Source organism: Aphidius gifuensis, linkage group LG3 (assembly GCF_014905175.1).
Source record: "Aphidius gifuensis isolate YNYX2018 linkage group LG3, ASM1490517v1, whole genome shotgun sequence".
In the NCBI taxonomy this organism is placed as follows: Eukaryota; Metazoa; Arthropoda; class Insecta; order Hymenoptera; family Braconidae; genus Aphidius; species Aphidius gifuensis.
In genome coordinates, this window is record NC_057790.1 from 24,785,051 (window position 1) to 24,806,486 (window position 21,436).

Consider the following 21,436-nt stretch of genomic DNA (forward strand, 5'->3'; position numbering starts at 1 on the left):
TCACACAGTAGGCGTCACATTGACATTGGGAATGTAATTGCGGGAGTACAATGTGTACCACTATGAAATTAATATTATATAACCCAAGCTATTTGGAACGTTAAATATTTCTCTTCTTGTCTAAATCATCGCTGTCTTTATCATGGAAAATATTTAATTAGATCATTTCTATAGGATGTATTTTGTGAAAATGTGCTCTTCATTTATGTTGGATTTTTATTTTCATTAGTTTCAAGGCAATTATTATTACGTTTATGTATGACTGTAAATCAATCATTATCAGAATTATGTTTTGTAATAAAAATTTTGTATATTTAATTAAAATTAAGTATTAAAAGTTGAAAGATTAAAATATATTTACACATTTTTAAATGATAATTTCATCTACAAAGAGAAATTCGAAATTGAAAATAGGGCTTATATTTTATTTTGCAAAAAATAATGCTTGGAACATGATGAAAATTTTTTTGGATATAGTTAAAGCCTATCTCTATTTACCTGAAAAATTTAGAAAATATCTACCGATCCGTTTTTTTGGGAAAAATTAAAAAAATTGAAAATAGGATATAAATTATACAGTGAAAAAAAAGAAATAATAATTTGGACTTTTGAATTGCTTGTTATGTTAAAAAATGGAATTTTATAATTGGCCAAAAAAAAAAAAATGAACTATCAGTGCATGAGGATGCATTTAATTAACTTTAATTAGAATAAATTTTTAATTAATTTTGATATATTTTTTCATTGAAATTTAATTGCAATTAGAAGTGCTTTTATTTTTATCTAAAAGTTTTTCTCAAAAAAATAATTAAATAATGTAAATAAAAAAGCGAATTTTTCATATTCATTGTTTTAAATAATTGAAATATCGATTGAATTTTATTATAAAAACTGTGAAATTGTAAATATTATGTACATATTCAGAAAAGTTACTTGACAGCTCATAAAATTTAATTCTCCATTTGCAATTCATCTCCCAATTATTCAATTTAAACTTTAGTAATTTAAAAAAAAAAAGAATTACAAAATAGCAGTTGCCAATATTTCATTCTCTTTATTAATATTTTATTTATTTTTTTTTTTCAACAGCCATAATTCAATTAACAAACAGCTACTACAATAAAAAGTAAAAAAAAAAAAAAAGTAAAAAATATATATCTCAAGAGCTTTTTCGTCTATATCGTTTTTCATTTTTTTATATTTTTTTACACGAATACGTGAAATGTAATCGGCTAATGATGATACATTCTTGAAACACTTTAAAAAAAAAAAAAACCTCCCAGAGGTGTTGAAAAATAAAAGAACACTTTGAAAAAAAAAAAAATTATGCCAGAAAAACTTTCGTTTCAAAATCGTGTGAGTGAGAAGAATAAAAAATAAGTAAAAAACTTTGACTTGTTCGAAAAAAAAGAAAAACAAATCTTACGTTATAAAAAATAAAGAAAAAAAAGAAAACTTTATCACCTTGGTTTGTATATATATATAAATTTAAAGTTGGCCTGTACCCCATTTCCATGCGAGTATATATACAAGTAGTACCACAAACTTTTGCCTACTTAAAAAACTTAAAAAAACTTTGTTGGACCGAGCCCACTAGCCCTTCGTTGCGCCCATTTTATTTAAAAACTTTTTTTTCAAACTTATATACCTATATAAAAAAATATGTTGGCGTGTTCACAAAACAAAGAATAAAAAACTGAAAAAAAAAATATATATATCATAAAAAAAAAAAAAGGAGTAAAAGGGTAAAGAGATGAGAATTTTTTTCTATTTTCTTTTTCGGAGACTTTTCCTGTGAGAGTCAAAATGTCTTTCATTGTGTCACAATGATCAGTATTTTATTTATTTTTTTATTCTTAAAATATAGTATGTGTTTGTGTCTAGATATATTTTGTGGGGGTTGTTGCCTGAGGAAATATACATTGCTCAACAAAAAAAAAAATGCTATCTTATTTTCTATTTGTCTCGAGGCACTTTATTTATAAGAAAATACATATACACGCATAGAAATTTTTATTTTTTTTTATTTTGGATGTCACATGTGTGACACAAGATTTAAAAAATCAACCTTTCAAATAAAATTTTTGTCATGCTGATGATTCTTGACGGGGAGAGATTACATCAACCTAATTCACTGTAAATTTTTTTATATAAATTTTTTTTCAATATCAAAATAACAATAAATAGACAGAGAAAATTTAATATAAATTTATTTTTTTATAACATAAAAATTGCCAATACTGTGACAATGATTGAAATTTATTTTTAAAATCAAAAAGTTTTCTTATTTTTCTTTTTTTTATCAAAACAAGTATGTGGATAGAATTTATAAAAATAGTATGAAAAATTGTCAATTTGTTTGTTGTTGGAAAATATATTTTTTAAAGTCATAATTTTTAAGATAAACTGAGGTTTTACGCATACAGAATTTTTTATTTTTCTTCTAAAAAACTCGGTTGAATTACGTGCCTTGTTTATATGTATAATAATTTAAAAAAATTTTTTAAAATTCTCATAAAAACCACAAAAATGCATTTGATAAATTTACTCATCTATTTATAATATATTTTATGTTACATAATAATTTTCAACTTGAAATTAATGTTAATAATTCACAATAATTTCCAGACATTTATTCTAGAAAAAAAAAACAGAAAAGAAAAATTTAAATTTGAATAATTTATATGAACTTTTGGATTCTTTTTTATTTTTAACGATTGTCTTATGGGAGTAAAAATAAATCAGCTCATTTTAAAATCACAAAATCCAGCTGACTTGAGCTAATTCATTTGGCATTTCTACTTTAAATATTTAACCATCTCTTTGGCAAAAAATTTTTCATTTACATTTTGCATTATTCTTACAACAACCAAGTGACATTTAAGTATTATTTTTTTACCATCAAGAAAATCTATTTGACGTATTAATAATAATCATAAATTTAAATTCCAAAATATTTTTATTATTATAAAATTCAAATTTATATTTACTGAGTGTATTTGTGTGCATCAATCCATGAATGATAAGCAAAAAAAAAAAATATTATTTGAATTATTTATCTTTCAATTTATTGGTAAAAAAAAAAAATAATAATAATTCTGGTAAATGTTATATGATAATTCTAAAATTCACGACATGATAAATAGAAAAAAATTAAATGAAATATAAATTTTACATGAATAAAATATTTATAATAATAATATATGATGATAGTAATTTTTTATTTTTGATTTTCGATAAAAACGAATGATAAATACTGCATGTTGAAGTGGGTATACAGTATTTAAATACTTATATACTTTAAATGGGGAGATATGATAACCTAGCTTATTGAAAATACGATCTAGCGTGCATATTTAGGTTTACCTCAGTGCTTGTATAAAGGTAAAGGTCTAAATTTCTTCCAAATGACTGAGCATTGATTTTCCAGGAATTACTCGATCCAATGGATTTTGATCCTGTTGGCCAATTCAGGCAAGCGTAAGCTTACCAAGTTATTTTCTCAATGATATACCAGAGTAAACGAAAAATAAAAGAATACCAAAAAAGCTCAAGCATGACAGGTTAAGCTTTTACAACCAAAAAAAAAATAAAACAATTTACAATTAAAAAAACATTCAATATAAAAACTAAATACAAATTTAATTTGACTCTTATAAAAAAAAACAGTTTAAATTTGTTGATTTAAAAATAAAATAAAAAACAGAATCAAGAAACTTTTCAGATAATTTTTCTCTTAGATAAAAAAGTAAATTTATTTATATTCTATTTTTTCTTTTCTTCTTAGTTATTATTATTATTTTTTTTTATGTCTTTTCTGAATCATTGATTTTTCATAGCATGTTATAGAGGTGAATTGTAGTATACTAAAATAAAAAAAATTCTATATCTTTAGTGACAAAAGTATAGATAAAAAAATAATAATAAATAAATAATAATAACAATAAAATAATGACGAATAAAAAATATCGTTATTGGAAAACCATCAGATCTCATTCGCATATTCCAATTCTTCATCACATACCTCATCATCCTATTTTTTCCTTCCGGTAAAAAACATATTTTTTTATTTTATTTAAACCTTGTTTTTTTATTTATTTTATCCTGTTTATATTTTGTATGGAAAAAATATATATGAATTGTTGAAAAATCAAATTTTAAATCTTGGAAAAATCTAATATTTAATATATATTTTTATCTCGCGGATTTTTGATTTTTCTAGATCAATTTAAAATGCCTATTTTATAAAATGAATCATAGAAAAATATTTGACTATATATGTATATGAATAGTTCGTCTTTATTTTCTTTAACATGCCGAGTATTTTATAGTTGGAATCGGATGCAATTTTAAGCGTCAACTTTTGTTTCAAGGCTGTTTCCTTGTCAGACTCTCTTTTCAACAGCCAAATTTATCTTTTTCTTTTTCATAAAAAAGGCTGAAAAGTACTTTACAGCCTTCAGCTAAAAGATAAGAACCTGAGCTATATATTTATCATTTTTTACATGCATTTTCAACGTCATCAAGTATGTCAAAGAATTTTTTTTTTTTTGTATTTATACTACACACAATATACCTGTGCAACACAAAAAATTTATAGTTTTACTTTGAATTTTCTTTTTTGTTTTTATATAAAATTTATATATTATTAATATACTTTTTAGTTGAAAATTTTTTCAATCAAAAACGCCAAGGGGGTCCAATTCAACTTGATGTTGAAAAGGAATTTTCTAAAATCAATAATTTCATATATGAGCAATAAAATAGATACACGCGATGGAGATGGAATAAAGTTGATAAAAACAAAAAAAAAAAAAAAAACGTTTGAGTAGGTGAATATGATGAGTGAGCACATGTGAAATGAAAGTTGGAATAAAAAAAAAATATCAAAAAAATAGATGATAAAAGACAGAAAATATGTGATGGGAGGTGAGAGTAAATTTTCGTTGAATTTACGCGAATGAAAATGCAGAAAACGAGATGGGAATGCAACTCGGAGCCACAGAACATGTTATATGTATACGGATGGAAATGGTCCGATAGATAACGCTTCCCCGCGGTTGAGCAAGGACGCCAAACTTTAATGGCAATTTACGGGCAGCATCACGTACACCCTCTAGCAACTGTTATTTTTTTCTTTTTTGAAAATCTATAGGTATCATTAAGTCTCTGTGTTCTAGATAGAGTATAAGCTACAATTCAGTTTTATATGTTCCATAGATTTCGACAAGATTAATTATATTTTTCAAAGTATATCAAATAAAATAGTTCATTCGTTTATGTGAAATTTACCAATTGTACTTTTTTCAAAACCAATAATAGCTTTTATTTTTTTTCTAAATCATTTTCATTACAAAGTTTTTTTTAGTCATTAAAATTGACAAAGTTTTTTTATCATATAAAAAATTAAACTTTATAAACTTTTACATGATGATGATGTTGTTTACTCTGTGTGGATATAAAAAAATACAAGATAAATGGTTTTTATTTTAGTGAAATAATAGAGAAAATAATGTAGAATAATAAAAAATATTTTATTTTTATTTATAATAAGTAAAATTGTCTGTAGAAATTTTTTTAAATTGATGGTAAATTTGTTTTTTCAACAAAAATAATTCTTTATGCTTTTAGTAAACATAGGAAAATATTTAGAGAGATAGAGAGCGAAAAAGAAAGAGAGAATAGTTTAAATCAAACGACATTTATGTTTTACGTGTATATGCATACAAATTTGCTTAGCAAATTGGAAGTACAACTGATTAACTGGCATCCAATATCTCCCTTATCCGTAACGTCAATCCTACACCTATGCTTCTCCAACTGATGCATAACAAAACACTCGTATGTTACAATAATGCTCTATACATATATCTCATGATAGTCGACATCCATATATTAGTATGCTTCTGACAATTCTGCCCACAACAATTGTCTCACAATGTATACATACACTTTGATGAATCTCATTAACAAAGATTTAAATCTCTTCTTTTATTTTACATTCTAATATTTTTAATTCTATAATTTATATTATAAAAATCAAGCTTTTAAACTTTAACTTGACTTAATGATTTAAGGAAAATTTAATATACGTAGCTAATTCAAAAACTTTATGTTAAACTTTTATTAACTTGATATTTTTTTTTGTAAATTATATCTGAAAATTTCAATTATCCGGAAAAATTTCGCTGAAAAAAAATCTGTAGAAAAATTTGAAGATTCTTTCGAAAATCTTTGTTAAAACTTTTTTTTTTTTTACATCAAATTAGAATAAAAATCATAAAAATCTGTACATTCTTCTTAAAAAAAAAAATAATAATAATTACAGAATATTTTACAATTCATGTGCAACAAATGTACGTGAACTTGAAAATAATTTTTCACCATTAACGTCCACTAGGGAAAAGATAAAAAACATGACCTCTTTTTAAGCTAGAAATATATTTTTTTTTTCCATTTAAGGATAGTTAATGTAACACATATAAACTGACAGAAATTATGAATCATAGATCATTAATTTTATTGTCATAATAATAATTATTATCAATTATTATTGTCATTATTTTATATGACGAGTCTCATGAGAATTTAAACTTATGTATATATATTTTACAATAGCACGAGCATGAGTGCTTCCGTTTCACATGAATTGCTTGCTATTCTGCATATCAAAGCAATCAGACGATATATTCACAGACGCGTTCAATCTACTTGAAATATAGTTGGAAGGCATTGGAAGGTATAGAATGTCGTAAGGTTGCTCATCTGAGTTGTGCATTTTAGGGTTCAACCAAGATTTCCTGTATACATACTTTACAGCTTTTGTACTCAAGTTTATATTTACTTATTATTTTTTTTTTTTTTCAACTCAAAGATAACGATGGATAGACAAACTTATGTATTCAATGCAAAATCTAAGAGCATCACTAGAGTATAAAGTTACCTTTGAAACTCATATACATAGAAAAGAATTTTTATTTTCATAAAATAAATATATAAAAATAAATTGTGGTTTTTTTATAAAAAAAAAAGAAAATAATTTTGTTCATGATTATATAATATTTGTAAGGCTAGATGTCAATGTAAAAAGGGATTTTTTATTTGAAAAAAAAATGGTAAAACAGTGAATATATGAATCTACATTACCAACATGAAAAGTTCAAAAAAAAAAAAAATGATCATAAAAGATTGTAAAGTCAAGTTGACTTGTAAATAAAAACACTTGTCGTTATCAAGGACTCCCAATAGAATTTTTATCTCATCAACATAAGTATGTAGATGTTCTTTTTTGTATTATATGTCAAATTGTTAACCTACATAAAATAATGAATATTTGTATCCCTCTTTCAAACTTGACTAAATTATTCTATTCATAACAATAAAGGATTTGCTGCATTTATTGATGTGCCTGTTTTCATGATGTTATGAGTATCTCGTCCATATTATCCCAAGGGTGTCCTTCAAGACTTCCCTATATTCCCGAGACAATAACATAATATACCAAAACTGAGACAATTCACTCCGGCTTATGGCTTGGATTATGCGTGGTTTTAAAGTTATTGCACATGAATTTTATTCATTTTATGTTTGTCGCTATGTCTATGATTTAATCAGTGGCAATAAATTTTGATGTTTATTATATTTATGCGTATCAAATAGAAATTTAGGACATACATAGAGTTAAGGGTCACTTTAAACTACCTTGGGAATCATAAAATTAATTTGAATTTTTAGAATTTAAATAAAAAATATATACCATCGAAAAAATTTCTCATACATTCAATTGAAATGACTCAATCAATCTTCAATATTTATATTCTCATTAAAGTTTTTCAATTATTGCATTATTGTTTGATTATTGAAAAAAAAAAAACTTCAAGTTTTATAACTTGAGGGCATATAAATATCGATATTTTATATTAATATATACTTCAACAAAGTAATAATAAAAAAAAACTATATAAATTTTTTATTTCTTGAGGGCTTGTGAATACTATTGACTTTCTAATCCATTTGGTTTTTTTGCAATAGCTTCAACAAGTTCAGTATTCAATTTGATTTCTTGTTAAAACTTTTAAACTAAAGTCATTATAAAAAAAAAAAAAAAAACAATTAATTCTTGATGCAATTTGATGTAGCGTAAAAGTGAAATTTAGCTGATCATAAAATCATAATTTTAAGGATCATTAAATTTATAAAAGTATCAAATTACGTTGTTGGGTAAAATTTAAAATTGAATTTTGTGGTTAACATTGTTTGAAAATTATATTTTCAATTATCAAGTATTAATCTGTCAGTTGAAAATCAGTGGTTGTTCAAAATTTAGACAATTTCATTTGTGTGGTATCATCATCATCGGCTTCATCATCATCATTGTTATTTATAGTTAATAATAAACAATATAATCTATTATACAACTGGCATTTTCATTTTGATATTGTGTACACGTGTGGTATACAATATATTATTTGATAAATAGCTCAGCCGAGGGATTTTCTAGGAATTCTCTCTCTTCACTATTTTTTTTTTTCTTTGTGACGAAAAGCCTCGGGTATACTACCAACTGAGTCAGCTAGATTATCTGCCAATCACTGGCTACATTGACCTGAAGACTGCTCTCAATAGAATGACTCGACCCCAGCAAATAACAATTATTTATAGATTTTTTTTTTTGGATTTTTTTTTATACATGTATCCTAGATCAATTGTGTATATTATTATAGTTTATGTCTTTATCAATATAATGCTAAAAGTAAAAATAATCTTATTGAATGACACAGACATTTAAAGGTTAAAATTTTGAGGTTTTTAATTGTGTCAGTGTGTCAGATTATAAAAGATAAATTTAATTTATATTCTCTTTTTTTTTTTTCATATGAAGCAAATATTTATTTATTTGTAAAATGTACTATTACTCTAAATAATTGATAACACTTGACAAATATTTGTCAAAATACTTCCAATGCCAGTGTAAACCATTTTACAGCAATTTAATGATAAATATTTATCAATATTTCATGATAAAACTCTAATAATCAAATTGAAAATGAAAATGAAAAAAAATAATAAAATTGTATCTTTTCAATTCAATTTATACTTATAAATAAATATTTCTACTGCGCCAAGCTGAAAAAATACAAAGTGTTCATTAACAATCACAAGTTAATAATTAGAAAAAAATTTATATACTTTTTTTTTTCTTCACTAATCTCTATCAGCAAGAAAAAATAAAGATAAAAAGTTAAAATAAATCAAGCTAAATAAAAAATAAAACCAAATAAAAAAAAACGTAATCAAAAAAAATAAAAAAAACCTTCAATGAAAGGTTGAATTTGACTGTTCATTTAATTATGATCAACTTGGTGTTAATTTGAATTTCGTTAATGACTTTTCATGACGAAACAATACGAAGCTCAAATGCAGTCAACAGCAAATTTCACCAATCAATAGCCAGCAATTTGTGCAATCTATTATAAAAAAGCCAAACAAAAATTAAATAAAATAAAAAAAAATATATTTAACGAGAATATGTGTGGTGCCTAGCAATTTCATTCAAGTATAATTCTCTGGTTGTCAAGGGAGAGAGAGAGAAAGTGCTTGTATATATAGTGGAAAGGGATTTGGGATACCTTCAACTAGTTCACACGTAATTTTACCAAGCACTATAAATTCACATACTAACGATCATCATTAGTGAATCCATAAGGGTGAAAGGAAATGAAATTTCATTGCGTAATCAGTTGTACATATATATGTATATAAAATTTAAACGAATGAATACTTTATATATATTAAATGTTTTTTTTTTTTAAAACTAAATTCATTGATTCATTTCAATTCACATGATTTAACTGCAAATTTATTGATATTATTAATGTCAATTTGTGCTTACTTGATATTTTTCTTTGTCGATGCACAATATCATTTTCATTTCATTGATAAAAAATTTAAAAAAGCACAATTAATTTATACTTGTATATATGGTAAATTAAATCATGGATAAATTTATATATTTTATAGAAATTTTAGTGGTTAAATAAGTTTGAGACAAAGTTTAATAACGACGATTCAAGCTTCAGAATATGAGACAATTATTGACTAAAAGTTATTGTCATCTTAAAACTTGACAACATATTATTATCATGATTATTATTATAAAATAAAATAAATACATAATTTATCAATTATAATTAAATAAAACAAAATTATAATAATATAAATTTAATTTAAACTTCAATTAAAAAATGTTTAAGAATTTAATAAAAAATACACCTCTAAATAATTCTTTTTATAAATTAAATTTTTCGATTGATTAACATCAAAATAAATAATAATAATATTGAAATATTACAAAGTGTTACAAAGTGTGTAAAATAATTTGTGATATATCAACAATAAAAAATAGCATGTTTCGATTACGACAATCTCATAAATCTTGGGATCCAATAATGGCTATAAAATGTTATCCTTCAATACTCATCTTGACTCAATGCATACAATACATTTATTTATTTATATATATATATATTACATATGCAAATAAATAAACCAGCTGAAGTATATATTGTTAACATTAAATACCAATGTGACGATCGAAAATTAAACATAAAATTACTTTCACAATATGAAAAAGCTCTGTGGTAAAATTTATATTTCTATCACTCATTTACACAACTACTTGTCATTTTTTAAGTTCATATCTCGTTCGTGAATCATGTAGAAATTTTTTAACCAAAGACTATATATATTTAACATGATTTATGGGATATTGTATGGGATTTTTTGTGCTTTTCTGATATCATGTATATTTATTATATAAGACAATGAGTTTGAGAAAACTTTCATGATGGATTTGGTCAGACATCGACCCTCATTAAACATTTGATGAGTCTTGTAATGTAATAAATAAAACCCTCATCAAATAATAAACGAAGAAAAATAAATAAATAAAAAATTATCTTCACAAAGTATTATTATTATTTTTTATATTCCACTACTTTTTTTTTTTTTTCTTTTTTACAACAGTAACTTAATATTTTTTTTAAATTAAAATAAATGAAATGCAAATCTTCTGATTTTTCTTTCATTATAATTTTTATTTCACGTTGATTTTTATTTTATTATAAATATATTTATATTTCTTTTATTTAAAAAAATATACAGTTTGATTAAAAAATTTAAAATATTAAAAATTGATAACTAAATCATAAAGATTTTTAAATATAAAATTAACATTTTCTTTTTTTTCATTTAAATTTGAAATTAATAGACAAAAAAAAATATATTTAAAATGAGAAAATATAACATTTAAATTCTTTTTTTTTTCTTTGATTTTTTGGTTAATTAATTTAACAAAAAATATGATATAATTAAAAATTTCAATTATTATATTTCTGTTTGTTTTTCAATGATTGTTATTGTTTAATCCGTTAATAGGATTAAAGACTTTCAGCAGATTAAACTGAACCTTCTATCTCCCAATACTGTAAAATGCATTGTAAATAAACAATATGAATAATACACGATGGCATCAAGGCGATAAGGCATTGTAAATTTATACTCGTTATTTTAGTTTCACATATATAAAAATAATATATTGTTTCATACAATCATCCAACTTTTAAAAGCCATATTTTACTTTTATTTATTTTACTTTTTATTTATTTTCTTTTGTACTCATTTGTCACTATATCTTTTCTTAAATTTATTAAAACAAAAATAAAAAATAATAATTCAAGAATAGTCATCATAAGTTGCTCGTTATATCTGAGCTATTATTTTAAATAAATATTTTGATGAATAAAATGAAAAATCTTTTCAAATGCTCTCATATACTGTCACGTCTTTCACTATTTTTTTAATTTTTTTTTTTATTGTCTCTGTCCTATTTTAAAATTTTTGTTTTTCTTTTATTTATTATATTTTTTTTTTTTTTGCCATTATCCAACTTGTATTTTGCTGATTTTGTGTGGGGTTATAAGCAAAATTGAAACCTGTAGAATTCGTCGACACAAAGAGACTTGTTGTGTGCATTGACATAAAAAAACATAAAAAAAAAAAAAGTAAGGGGTAGAAATAAAAAGAGAAAGTAAATACTAAAAGATTGCAACTGGCATATGAAAATAATATTATATAAAAGAGAAATATACAATTAATTTAATTAATTTATAGAATTTTTTAATGAGCAATTATAAATTGTAATAATAATATAAATTGTTTAAAATTTTTGATGAAATGTTAATTAACAAGTAGTTATAATTATCATCGCATGAAACAAATAAATATATACTTGTTATAATTTAATTTTAAATATTTTAAATTTCATAATAAATAATTGTTAGAGATTGTAGAGTTAAATGAAACAATGTGACGTTTTTTTTTTTTTTTACTTTTACTTGTAATGAAAGTGAAGTTACTGTAGCAAAATAGTTGAAAATAATAAAAATAAAAAATTCACCAGTTTCCTCAGAAATTGTATGCTAAAAGGAATGAAAAGTCCCGCAAGCTGGTGGTAGCAAGTTTTCTTATATATACAAAAACATCCTAAAAAACATAAAAAAAATTTAAAAAAAAAAAAAAAAAAGAATCCTTTTTCCCTCCTGTATTTTCTTTTCTTTTATTTTAGTTTTTTTTTTTTTTTATTTTCCTTCTCTTTGAACCTTCTTTCAGCTGTGTATATACATAGACTCTTGTAATTTTTTTTCATTCTAAATTTTTTTTATCTATTTTGTTTTTTATTTTTTTAACCCTGCATTTACCTTCGGCATAGTCGTTGTGTTATTCTTGTTGTCCAACAAGAATAACGGTGGCCAATTTGGTGTCGGTGAATGGTGTGTGTTTTTCTCTGCTGTCGGAACTAAAATAACAGTTTGGTGAAAATTTTGCAGACGAGAAAATTTTCTACTAGACCAACCCCTTTTACACACACACCCCTATATTTAGACCATATACATGTATATCTTTTGGGAATATACAAATAGTTGGCTTCAACTTACCAACTTTGTTGAAAAAAAAAAATTTATTTTTCATTTTATTCTAAATGTATTATAAATTTTCATCATTTTTCAAACAAGTAGATAAATAGCCAACATTTAAATTCACAAATTAGCATCAAATATTTATTTAAAAAAAAAAAACCATCGAAAGAAAAAATAATCTACATAATGATCTTGAGAATTTTAAAAATTCAACAATTCAACTTCATTATTACAACGTGAATAATTTTAAGATGAAGCGTTAAATAAATACTCAAAGTATGAATACAATTAATAATTTTTCAATTAAATAGAAAATAATAAACTACTTTTCTGTTACACAAATATAAATACCTATATTTAAAAAAAGAAAAACAAGTTATTTCAATTTTATTATTGATTAACTACTATATAAGGTAAATTGAATGAAAATAAAGTTTTCATTGTTGAATATTATACAATACTAGATGTGTATTCTCGAGTTGTATATTATTCTGCCAATACTTATGTGCAAATAGTCATGCTCTAAAGTTGTAAAATGAGTATATACTCTCGGTTAAACATTGCGTACACTATGAATTGGGTCGTCTATTCCAAGGGTGGTGTATATTTAAAACGGGTTGATTTTTATATATATGTGTTAAGTTACTGTTCATGTGTATGACATTTTTTGTGAATATAAATTTAAATTTGTATGTGTGGGTGTATATTTAAAACACACACAAGACCAACAGACTCGTTCAATTTCCTGGATGACAAAACAAAAATAAATAAAAAATATATAAATAAACTGAGAGAAAAAAAAAATTTGACGTTTGTCACACATTGAAAAGACAAAACGAATAATTTCATTGAGAGTTGTTAAAATATTCTCAACGTTGTAAAATTTTGAATGAATTTGAAAGAAAAATAATAAGAAAAAATAATGAAAAAGAAAATAAAGAAGGGTAGAAAATTATAATGGAAAATAAAAAAAAAAATAAATAGAAAATGGTTTTAGGACTCTTGACCTTTTTATGTGTGATGGTCGAAGAGGTTGGAAAAATGTGTGAGAGGTTCTAACCAACCAATGGAAATTCTATCACCCTCATTTTCTCATTTCAAAAACGAGCAAACACTATAGGCAGAAATAGTAAAATAAGAGTATAAAAAAATTGGTGAGAGTAAATTTTTATACATTTTTTTTTGTCGACTTACTTTGCCAACCTCTAAACACTTTTTTTATTATTATTATTTTTTTTTTCGTTCATTATTTTACTTGGATACTTTTTATGACCACACCCTACGGAAATTACGTTACACCTTTAGAAATATTCGCAAATCGACTCAACATGCCTTTCAATTTGTTTTCTCATCATGTTATATTTATTTATTTTTTTTTGTTTAACTTTTTTATTTATCTATTTATTTTATTAGGGTAAAATCCGTTTTTTTTTTTTCTCTTTTCTTAACTATACTATCCTCTGAGGAGTAATATTTTTTTTCTGTTTTTTTTTTTGCTTGTATATATGAGGTATTTTATGTAAAATTAGTTGGTTATTTTTTTCAATCGATATATATTTTTATATCTCACAAAAAAAAATTATCAAAACAAAAAAATTTATGAATTTAATTAAAATAGTATAAAATGACTGATATAATTTGACACGAGATAACCCATATAATTTTTTTTAAACCCTCTTCAATTGACAACGCATAATTTTCAATTTTTTATTTGTAATTTTCCATGTGATATAAAAAAATTCAGTGGTTGTGGTCAACCAATAGTCAGACAAAAAATAAAATAATTAATGGAAAATGTCTGTTGCGGGATGAAGATGTATGTTGAATGGAAAAAAAAAATAAAAAACAATTGATGATATAAATTTATATAGTTTATCAGTTTATTTATTTACTTTTTTTTTTTTTCTAATCCTCAGATCGATGTATCTAGCAACTAGTCAACGCCAAGCTCAAAATCCTTTTGATAAAAAATAATCAAACAAAACTGGCCTTTTCACTTAAGGTTTCCAGACACGATGTATATAACTTTATCATGTATAATATATATATATACACAAAGTATTTTGGCGTTTGCCGAAAGCGAATTGGTTTGGTCTGATCCCTGATGGGCTTGGTAAGCTACTTACAAAGACAGATGTCGCTAAGACGACATCCTGGTAGAAACTCATCGTTTTCTATTCGTAAAATAATGTCCTCGTTCAAGCTCCCCTTTTTATTTATTTTTCCTAACTTTTTTTTTTTACTGGCATCGTGTGATATCTTTCAAGCCAGTTGAGTTAAAAAAATGAGGATATCAAATAAAATAAAATGAAAAAAAAATAATAGAAAAAAAAAAAAAATTATATATTGTAGAGTTGGTAAAGTGATATCCACAGTTTCATCGAGTTTCCCTTTGACACAAATGCAATCGTTCAAGGAAAAATATTTTAGCAATTTATTTTTTATTGTACAAAAAAGAAGAAAAAAAAAATTCATTATTTTTTTTATTTTTCCAAGTAGTTTAAGGAGTATAAAAAAAAATATTTTGACCAGTAGATAATTTGAGTTGAATAAAAATTTATTTTATATATAAATATAAATCATAAAAAAAAAAAAAAAAATTATACTAAAACACTTGGCCATAAAAAGCTCGAGTTTGATATAAATAGAAAATATAAATAGAAAAATTTGCATATATGAAATGAAAAGTTTTTTTATAAAAATAAAAAGTCAAGAAAAAATAAATTTTTTTTTTTTATTTTAAAAAGTTGTTAACCTGTAGGTTTGTGAGTTATACCTTTGCATGACTTTTTTAACTGTTTTGCTATTTTTTAAATTTTATTTTTATCGTCATAGGAAGATATAAAGTTGAGGTTATTGATTGTTGTATTTTCTTGCCATTGAACATATATTGCAGGCCAGTGTTCTGAGACTGACCTTTCCATCTCTTTTTTATTTCATATATATATTTAGCTGTATATACACAAAAGTCCAAGTTGGGACGTCCTGTTTCTGTTTGCTCAACAAACCGGAAGACATGAACTTTCGAAAAAATATGTTAAGCCAGAGTTTGCACTTTTATCTTTATATTTTATTTTTTTTTTTTTTCAAAGAAAATATATATATATATTTTTATTATCATCTTTTACTTTACTTTTTTCAATTCTTTCTTCTGTTTTTTTTTTTTTTATAATATTTTTTCTGCTTCTTCTTCTTCTTTAATATTTTTTTTATTTTAATTTACTTGACCTCTCCTGCATGATTCATCACTACCTTTAAAAATCACGAACCATAATTTTTTTTTTCTTTTTTTTTGCATTGCACAATTTTGTTGATTTTTTTTTTCAATCTGTTAAATTCATGACTTGAAATATTCTGTAAATATCATTTGATTTTCTTGATATATTTTTGATTATTTATTTTTCTTTCTACTTAAAAATTTAATAGAGTTAATCAAGATATCTACTTTGACCATTGCAATTTAGATCTTGCTCCCTTGAGATAAAAAATAATAATATTTCTGGTGAGATTAAAAATATAAGAATATAAAAATATAAAAATTGCAAGACGATATATCCATGAGCATTTGAAAATCCCGTGTCATGAAAATTCCCAAGAGATATGAGGTGCTTGTGAATTCCAAGGATCGAGTTACTTTCTTTCACTCTTCCACCGATATCTATTATAGACTTTATATATATTTTTTATAAAAATCCATACATATATATAAATGTATTTTTCTTGAAAATCCTTGAAGACGGATTCACAGTACAAATAAGTTGGAATATATACGAAAAAAAAAAAAATATATATATGTACTTTTGTGTGTCAGTACAGTGTTTTCCCTGAGGGCTTAGGTAGATGTCGTTCTGACAGTTGGGAATTGTGCATACTAGCTCGTCAGTAAAAGCTCGACATGCCTCGACATTCCCTTGAACTTCTATACCAAGTAAACACGTAACATATTACAAAGCTCATATATACAATCATTTTAAAAACTTGTATACAGTAGTTTTGTATTTATTTTTAAACAAAAATAAAAAAAATTTAAAAAAAAATAAACTAACAAAAAGTTATAAACTAATAAAAATTTAAAAATAAAACAGAAAAATAAATAAATATATGAAACTAATTTAATATAATTTTACAACATAAATTAATTGTATTTTTTTTTTATTTTTCATATATAAAAATGAAAGAGAAAAAATAAAAAAGTGTAAAAATTAAATTAGAGCATTATGCAGATAATTAAGCATCAAGTTTTGATATACAGAAGGTTTAAATATGATTTTAAGATAAATATAAATACACAAATACATAATCATGTTGTCTATATATTTATTGGCATTAGTAAATGTGCGTATGTGTGTGTGTATATACGTGACTGTAAAGCCATAGTGCACGCAAGAGATTGTGTCACTCACAATCAGTCGGGTAATTACGAGTTACTGAGTATTAATCCACCAGGACATATTCCCTCTTCACTTTTACTATATCACTCTTTGATATTTCTCATTTCCTTTATTTAATATTTAATTATTTTTTTATTTTTGGTCATCAATAAATGAAATTTTAAATGAAAAAAAACAAAACATCTATATACTTGAAATAAAAATAATAATACAAATTAAATTTATGGTTTATTTAATAATATAAAAATAATATTAAATTTGTTATTTTTATTTTTAAAATCAATTTTTTATTTTTTATTTTTATTTTTGGTGTTCAATAAATTTCACACGAGTAAAGTCCACAAAAGCTTTTTGTAAAAATGGATGAATTGAAGTTTTTTTTATTTTTTTTTTATTTTATATTTTCTGTCACAAGCATTTGGTACGTTTTTATAGTTATCGATAAAAAAAAAAAATTGCGTTGAATGTGAGAGAAAGAGATGAAAATTGTAAAAATTATTTTAGTCGTAGTAATTCAAGTTGTATTGTGTATGTTACAATACAAGTTTGAAATTAAATTTTGATTTTTGATTATAATTTTATTATTTTTCGTAGATAATAGATATATTTGTGAATAATAAATATCTATTTTTTTAGAGCTAGAGATAAATTTAAGGTTTAAATAAACGAGACAGTGAGTTGTTGGTTTGTTAGAATTTTGTGCAACGAGGCATGATTGTAATTACTCGGTGCATCAGAGTAGCCGGAAATGCACGCAACTGCAATACAACTATATACTGTGATTATATATTTGTCTATGCATTTGTGATTTGTTTATAAAATTAATCATCAAATCCATTAGCAAATTAAACTTTAATATTAATTGTTCCATTTACATTGAAAAAAAAAAAATACAAAATTATCCAACTATTTTCTTTTATTCAAATTTTATTCTGTAGAAATAAAAAATTATTGCATTTAGATTAAAAAAAAAAAATAAATCAAGATTATATTCAAAATAAATAATTAAACTTACAACTTAAAGAAAAAAAAAACTATAGTCATTTAAATCAAGTCATAAAGATTTAGAATTAAGAATCAAAAGTGTTCATAAAAAAAAAAAAGAAAAATCATCAAATTTATTTTTTTTTTTGTTTATAATCTGTGTAAAATATATTTTACTTTTTTTTTTATAAATATTTTGATATTTTTATAATGATATTTGAATAAAAAGTAATAAAATATAAGAAATATATTTTTATATTTTCATGAAGATGAATTTTTTTTCTATAGAGATATAAAAAATAAATGCGTCGGCATATTTACCTCTTTATAGTAGATGGAATGCAGTATATACGTGGAGAATCGTATGCCATTGCAAGTCTACAACATATCCATGCAACGATGCATTATGCATTTGACACATGTGCTGTGCACATGCCGTAACTCGGGTGTGGAACAAAGTTACAGGGGTATGAGTTTAAAGGCATTTTTGTACGCCTGGACGATTCGCACTACTGTCCCAACGTGCTGTGAATATGGAGTACTCATTGTACCGAAAATCGGCAGCCATTACCCCCTTCATCGTCCATCAAAAGAAAAAAAAAAAATATACTATTCATATTTATTTCATTTTTTTCCTCACTGTGACTTTTATACAAATGTGTCATATGTTATTTTTTGAATATTCGAAACTGACAACTTTTATTTTTTTTTTGCTTCAAAAAAAGCTCCTATTTATTTCTTATCTATTTTTAAATAATTTTCATGTTAATTGAGATTTAAATTTTATTATAATTTTATATTAATTGTTTTCTTTGTATTATTTTTTCTTTCAGGTTGAGAAAAATATTGTAAAATGTGAAATAACGAAATCATCGAGTAATCAAGAAACAAGAAAAAGAAACGTAATAATTTTTCGAAATCACGAACACGTGGAGAGACGTAAAGCAGGGTAAGTTTTTTTTCTTTTTTTAATAATATGATTGTTGTATTTTTATTTACGAGCACATTGGCGCGCTACGCGCGCCTGTATCTATACCTTCTAAAAGGTTCATTGTTCATTGATTTTATAAACACAAGTATTATCATAAAAAAAAAAAAAGAATGAATAAATTGACGAAAAATTTTTTTAATTTATTTATTTACACGTAAATAACACATAATTCACACGTAATTTTTAGTCTAATAACATCAAGATTGAATGTTTACTGAAAAAGTTGTGCTACCTTAATATGTCAATTTTAAAAAAAAATATATAAAATATTTTAAAAATTTTGTTTTTAAATTATTTCTTCACACATAAAAAACACATAATTCGCACAATATTTTGAGCCCGATCGCATCGAGATCCAATGATTATTTAGAAAATTGTGCTAGCATTAATATGTAAATTTTTTAAAAAAATTTAAAAAATAAAAAAAAAATTTTCTTTCAAATTTATTTCTTTACACATAAAAAACACATAATTCGCACAAAATTTTAAGCCCAATTGCATCGAGATCCGATGATTATTAAGAAAGTTGTGCTAGCTTAATATTTGAATTTTTTAAAAAAATGTAAAAAATAAAAAAAAAATTTTCTTTCAAATTCATTTTTCCACACATAAAAAACACATAATTCGCACAAAATTTTAGGCCCAATTGCATCGAGATCCGATGATTATTGAAAAAGTTGTGCTAGCTTAATATTTGAATTTTTTAAAAAAATATAAAAAATATTTAAAAAAATTTTCTTTCAAATTTATTTCTTCACACATAAAAAACACATAATTCGCCTAAAATTTTAAGCCCAATTGCATCGAGATCCGATGATTATTGAAAAAGTTGTGCTAGCTTAATATGTCAATTTAAAAAAAAAAAATATAAAAAATATCAAAAAAATTTTGTTTACTCGCTTTTTTTTGTTGTTTTTTCGTTGCTAACGAAATAAATAAAAAAATAATAAGATCAAATGTCCGGAAGACCGATGATGTTTGTCCTTTTTATATTAGGATTGTAATTGTGATTTTATATTTTCCATTATTTCATTCAACAATTCACGTATTTATTTGAAATAATATAAATAAATAAATAAATAAATAAATAATTTTACAGTTGAAAGTTGTTGATAGAAGAAAACATATGAATTCACTAAAGTGAAATCGTGTTGTTGTTTTTTTTTACTTTAAAAAATTGATAATTCATCTGAAAATAAAAATATAAAGAAAATATTTTCTATTGGTAAAAATAAAATATTTACTCAAGTTCAAAAATAAAGTAAAAAATAAAAGAAAAATAATATTTGCTCTAAATAAAAATGATAATACTACATGTAAAAACAAGTAAATAAAAAAATTAATTAAACTTGATTTTAATGAATGAATAAATTAAATTAATTGTGTTATTTATTTATTTTTTCATCAAGTAAATAGATAAAATATAATAAAATACTTTTAAAATGAAAAGTAACTCGTTGTGTTCACGATAGATAAAATAAATAGTACAACTTGAAAAAATAAAAAAATAAAATAAAATATAAAGAGAAACGGTTGGTTGGTGGTTGCTTCAATAAAGAGAAAAGACGCTTTTCTTTTCCGGCTTGGTTGACGACGACTTTCCCAATAAAAAAAAAACAAAAAATAAATAAAAAAGTCTTTCAAGGTGATGGAGCATGAAAGCCACAGAGTGTCTGAGTGTCTCATTTTTTTTTTCTATCATCTTTAAAAAAAACACTCATATACATGTATATATAACATTTTTTTTTCTACCAATTTTTGTTGGTTTATTTTTACCTCTTTATTTTCAAAAATTTTCCACAATTTTTGCATTTTTTCATTCTCTAAAAAAAGGGTAAAAATATAGAGCTTTTTTTTGATATTTTTATTTTTAAATTTTGTAAATATATTGATTTTTTTCTTCAATTTTAATCATGAGTTTTAATAATTTTTAATATTATGTTTATAGTGTTTTTGAAATAAGAATATTCTGGGGAATAATTGATATATATTTGAAATAAATTTGAACATTATTACTGCATACACTACTGAATTTTTCAACATGACCATTCAGCCTGATTTAATTAAAACGAGGAAAACCAATAAAATTAGTA

At 23.5% G+C, this 21,436-nt stretch overlaps 1 protein-coding gene across 1 annotated transcript in view; it reads left to right on the forward strand.

Moving 5' to 3' along the window:
* Nucleotides 1–21,436, forward strand: part of LOC122853176 — a 46,724-nt gene that overhangs the window by 12,248 nt on the left and 13,040 nt on the right. Inside the window, exon 2 of the mRNA XM_044153476.1 lies at nucleotides 19,186–19,301. The gene's annotated coding sequence lies outside the window, so the exon portion shown is untranslated. The remainder of the gene's footprint in view (nucleotides 1–19,185; nucleotides 19,302–21,436) is intronic.